Raw genomic sequence first — 6,276 nt, 5'->3', positions numbered from 1 at the left:
GATGATGCATGGAGGGGATTGTAACCATGGCAATGAATCGATATACAAAAGAATGAATGTGAAACTAATGTTCTCCCATGTAAACTATCACATAATTCACAATAAAACATTAAAATAATAATAATAATAATAATCAAAGTATTAAAGAGCAAAGGTGTCACTTTGAGGAGTAAGGTGTGCTTGATCTAAGCAATGGTTTTTAACAATCATTTCTTAGCACATGAATGTTAGACAATGAATAAGGAAGACCAAAGAAGAATTGATGGTTGAATTATGGTGTTGGTGAAGAATGTTGAAAATACCACAGAATGATAAAAGAACAAACAACTCTTTCTTGGGAGAAGCACAGTCAGAATGCTCCTTAGAATTAAGGATGGCAAGACTGTCTCATATACTTTGAAGGGACCAGTCCTTGGAAAAGGACATCAAACTTTGTAAAGCATTGCGTTTATTACTATCACACTCCTTGGGCTGGTGGAAGGAATTTTCATTAGTGAAAAAGAGGAAGCCCTTAACCAGATGAACTGACACAGTGGCTGCAACAATGGGCTCAAACAAAACAATAATTGTAAAGATGACACAGGACCAGACAGTTTTGTTCTGTTGTACATAGGGTCACTGTGAGTCAGAGCTAACATGATGACAACTAACAACAACAACATTCAACCCACTGCAATAGCCATTACAAAGAGTTACAGTGGAAAGGCGGAGGTGAAAGCCAGATTGCAAAGGGTCAAGAAACAGATGGGAGATGTAAAAATGTAGATAATTATTTCGGAAACTTGACTAGGAAGGAGTACAGATGGAGAGGGAGTGGAAGGGAGAACTAGGAATAGAAGAAAGACTTTTGTTTCTGTTTTCTTGAGATTCTTGGGCTAAAAAAAGAAAAAGAGATGGTAGAAGTCCTTAAAAATACAAGCTAGAGAGTGGTGGAGCAATGGAGTGAGGAGCTAGCCCTAGAGCAGAGACATCCTCAAATCAGGGCTGGATGGATGACTGCATTAACTTGGGGATGGTCCAGCAACAGACTAACTGTAGGCATGGAACAAGCTGGAACAGAGGTTTCTTTAGATGAAAGAAGTTGAGTCAAGGAGCCACTACAGACAAGGGAAAGCATAATCAACCAAACCTTGGATGGAAGAGCTTGAGACTTACAAAGGGCTGAATAAGAGATTATCCCATTGAGTCATTTACTTTCTCACTTTAACTAGTTTCTGACCTGAAGCTCTGAGTAATGCTAATGGGTACGGGGATTAAATGCCCCTTGGATGGAGGAAGAAAATGAGATCCAGAAAGGCCTTAGGGTTACAGAAGAACACATAGAGAGTTGGGGGTATTCCTCAAAGCCCCCACTGAGGAGGCAGGGAACCCAAGGAATTTCTAAGGAACGTTTTGTCTGGCAATGGTTTCCACCAGGAATGGACATGTCAGTTCTCTATGGTCATTGGACAGTTGCTCACATTCCTTTTTGCACTCTACTCCCAGGCTTCTATGAGATAGAGCTTTCCTGATGTTTTTCTGACCTCTTGGAAATTTTGCAAAACCATTTCCAAAGCAGTTCTTCCTACTCCAACCCTTTACAATGGGTGCTGTCCGGATATCTCCCAGGCCCTCCTTTCTTTGCTAAATTTTCTTTCAAGGTGGACCCCAGCAGTCCTGGGCTCCAAGGTACGCTACTCTTCTATACCTTCTAAACCTAACCTTCTGCCCAGTCCTCTCTCTTGAACTCCAGATTCACATGCCTGTTCATCTAGATGTCCTAAATCCAACAGGTTCAAAAGTGAATGCATTTTATTTTACCCAGCACTCCCTCCTCTTCCTGTGTTTTTGACTCGGTAACTGACACCATCAGATACAAACATGCCTCTGTCTCTTGTCAATCACCAAGTGCTGTCCTTTTTGCCTCCTAAATATATCATGACTCTGACCCCTTCTTTCCATTCCTAGACCTTGTCATGTATGTCTTATCTGGACTCTGTCACAGGCTCCCACCAGGACTCCCTGCCTACTGATCTTTGCAGTCCATTTTCCAAACTACCAAACCATGACCTTCCCAAAGCACTAAGATGAGTAAATATCTCTAATGATTCTCTCACCTCTGCTGGGTAAGGCACAAACTAGCATTCAAGGATCTTTTATGACCCAACTTCATTGTTGTTATTGTTAGGTGCCATTGAGTCTGTTTTGACTCATGACAAACCCATGCACCACAGAACGAAACACTGCCCAGTCCTGCCCCATACTCACAATTGTCATTTTGCTTGAGCCTTTTACTGCTGCCACAGTGTCAATCCATCTTATTGGGGAGCAGGGGAGCAGAGTGAGTCTTCCTCATCTTTGCTGATCCTCCACTTTATCAAGAATAACTTCCTTCTCCAGGGACTGGTCTCTCCAGGTAATATGTCTTAAGTATGAGAGACAAAGTCTCATCATACAGCATTCTGGCTGTACCTCTTCTCACACAGACCTGTTTGTTCTTATGTCAGTCCATGGTACTTTCAATATTCTTCTCCAGCTTCTTTTACCCTGAATAAATCCTCCCTCCAACCACACCTATTGCTAGCTATTTCTCACATTTCTCTGATTTGGTCCAGGTTGCTCCCACAGGCTGGAATGTCCTTCTTCCTACCACTACCTGTCTAAAGCCAGCTTTGCTATTTTCTCCTGCAAGAAGCTCTCTTGACCCACCTTCCAAGGAGTTAGTTGTCCCCAGGACTTTGCCCCACTCTTCTTGTCACACCTCTCTTACTTTACAGTAACCTGCTGAATTCCCCCCCTTGTAATATGGGCACTGACTGATACATGCTCTGTATTCAGTTCACGTTGATTACGTTGCACTGAATGGTGAGGAATCGAAGAAAGATTTTTGTTTCTGTTTTCAGTCATTGCTTGGGTTTTATTACTACTCCTCTCCATGATGCATACTCAGTGTTTTTTGTTTTCCCTTTGTGTTATTTACATGGACTATATTTACCCAACTGGTTTTACTTGTTCCAAGGTTATATACTTAAGTATATAGCTATTATTAGGTATTGCCAAGTAGCTCCCTAGAAAGATGCTATTGATTCACATATCACTATGTATGTGCATGGCTCCCTGTAGCATGGCCCTAGGTTTCACAATTTTCACTGCTGTTTGCTATTTTGTGGCAGTTCTGGCTGATTGTCTCTTCCTTCAGAGAGTGCTCTCTCTACTCTCGGGGAGGTACTTATGATGGTGTGATAAGCGTCATGAAGCAGGTAGCAGAACTGTGGGAACCCAGGGTAAAGTGGGAGATCTAACCCAGGCTATGGGTTCAAGGAAAATGTATTACATTCATTTCCTAGCAAAGTATCACAAACCCGTGACTTCAAACATCAGAAATGTGTTGTCTTGTAGTTCTGGAGGCTCATAGGGCCCCTGCATATAACAGAATCAACCATTGCCTAACCCTGCAGCATCCTCACAAAAGTGGCATATTTGAGCTCATTGTTGCAGCCACTGTGTGGTTCCATTCCACTGAGACTTCCCTCTTTATCACGGATCCTCTACTTTACCAAGAATGATTTTCTTCTCCAGAGACTTGTCCCCGCTGACAACAGGTCCAAAGTGAGACCAACTCTCACCTTCCTTGCCTCCTAAGGTTTATTTGAACTATACTTCTTTCAAGATACATTTCTTCATTTTTCTGGCCATCCACTGTATATTCGATACTCTTCACTACAGTCATAAGCTATGTATATCAATTCTTTTTTGATCTTCCTTTTCCATTGTCCAGCTTTTGCATGTGTATGAGATGATTGAAAGCACCATTAGTTGGGTCAGGCACATTTTGGTCATCAAAGTGACATCCTTGCTTTTCAAGATCTTTCTCTTGTAGCAGATTTGCTTGATGCAATCCGATGCTTGATTTCTTGACTGCTGCTTCCATGGACATTGACTACTGAGCTACCTAAAATGACAAATTTCAACATTTACTCCGCTTATCATGATATTTCTAATTGATTCAGTTATAAGAATTTGGGGGTTTTTTTATGTTAAAGTATAATCCATACAGTAAATGCTTCAAGTCTTGTTAGTTTTCAGCAAGCAAGGTTGGGTCATCTGCATATGGCAGGTTGTTCATGAATCTTCCTCCAATTGTGATGCACGTTTTTCACATAATCCAGCTTCTTGGATAATTTGCTCAGCATGTTGCTGTTGGTGTTAGATGCTGATGAATCGATTCTAAATCACAGCTACCTTATGCACAACAGAACAAAATACTGCCCAGTCTACGTTAGTCTCACAATTGTTGTCATGTTTGGTTCCATTGTTGCTATCAGTGTCTCAAACCATCTTGTTGAGGTTCTTCCTCTTTCTCACTGACCCTCTACTTAACCAAACATGATATCCTTCTCCATATCGCTCCTGATCACATGTCAAAAGCACATGAGATGAAGTCTCTCCAGCCTTGCTTCTATTGAGAATTTTGGTTGTATTTCTTCCAACACAGATTTGTTTGTTCTCTGGCAGTTCATGGTACTTTCAATATTCTTCACCGACATCATAATTCAGAGACATCAATTCTTTGGACTTCATTACTCATTGTACAGTTTTCATAAGCATTTGAGGCAACTGAAAATACCATGGCACATAGATTGAACAATTATGGAGCAAGGACACGCCCTGATGCACACCTTTCCTAATTTTAAAACACAGTTTCTCCTTGTTTTGTACCAACGGCTGCTTCATAGTCTATGTACAGATTCCACACGAACACAACTAAGTGTTCTGGAATTTCCATTCTTTGCATTGTTATCTATAATTTGTTATGATTCATGTGCCTTTGAATAGTCAGTAAAGTACAGGTAAACATCTGTCTTGTGTTCTCTGCTTTCAGTTAAGATCTACCTGACATCAACAATGATGTCCCTCATTCTACGTCCTCTTCTTAATCTGACTTGAATTTCTGGCAATTCACTGTTAATGTATGTTGCAACTCTTTTTGAATTATCGTCAGCAAAATTTTACTTGCGTATGATCTAAAGATATCATTTGATAATTTCCACATTCTGTTGGATCACCTTTCTTTAGAATAAGCACACAAAGAGATCTCTTCTACCAGTTGACCAAGTAGCTGTTCTCAAAATTTCTTGATATAGATAAGTGAGCACTTCTAGCGTTATACCCATTTGTTGAAATATCTCAGTTTGTATTTGTGCTGGTTAAGGTTCTGTGTCACCTGGGCTGGGCCAGGATGCTCAGTGGTGTGGCAGTTAAGATGTAGTAATCCTGACGTGGCACTGTGGGTTAGTGCACTAGACTCCAAAGTCATTTGAACCACAAGATCATCAATGCAAACTCACCAGCCACTCCTCAGAAACCCTATATAGGGTCACTATGGGTCAGAACAAGCTACAACAATAATCCCCTATGAGGAGTCCTGGTGTGATGCTGTAAGAGAAGCACTGGACTGCTAACCACATGGTGGGTTGTTCAAACCCACTAGCCACTCCTTGAAAACTCTATATAGGGTCACTATAAGTAGGAACCAACTCAACGGCACTTAACAACAATTCTCCATAATGAAATTAAATAGGATATAGTCACTTCCATGAGGGATATGATATGAGGTGTTAATCCATTGAAGAGAAGTTTCTTTTGTGGTGGTGGGGAGGGGGAGGCTACAACATCCTTCATCTTACAAAGATAAAAAGAGAGAAACATGAGCAAAGAAAGTGGGACCTGCTACCTCCAAGAAAGAAGAACTAGGAGCATAGTGTGTCCTTTGGATCTGGGGTCTCTGCGCTGTGTAGTGCCTAGATCCAGGGTAAGATTGATGTCAAGACACATGGAGCGCTCCAAGGAATGCTGAGTCTACAGATGCTGGAAGAAAACAAGGATCTTTCCCCAGAGTCAACAAAAAGAGAAAGCCAAGAGCCGGCACTCTGAATTTGGTCTTCTGGCCTCCTAAACTGTGAGAGAATAAATGTTTGTTTATTAAAACTATTCACTCATTTGTGATACTTCTTTTATAGTAGCACTAGATAACTAAGACAGTGTTCCATCAATGTTTGGAGCCTTGTTTTTCATCATTGCCTTCAATGCAGCTTGGACGTCAGTTTTGGATCAACCTCATGAAATGGTTGAATGTCAACTGTTTCTTTTTGGTACAATAAGTCTGTTGGTTCCTTCCATATTGATGCTTCCTACCCCTTTCAATTGTCTTCCAAATTTCCTGGCAGAGATGAGTGAGTGCCTCCTGTGCTGCCTCACTTTCCTGAAAGATTTCAATTTTTATTCCATCAATTCCTG

This window comes from Chrysochloris asiatica, unplaced genomic scaffold (assembly GCF_000296735.1).
Source record: "Chrysochloris asiatica unplaced genomic scaffold, ChrAsi1.0 scaffold00026, whole genome shotgun sequence".
Taxonomy (NCBI): Eukaryota; Metazoa; Chordata; class Mammalia; order Afrosoricida; family Chrysochloridae; genus Chrysochloris; species Chrysochloris asiatica.
Note: the sequence above shows the minus strand (reverse complement) of the source record.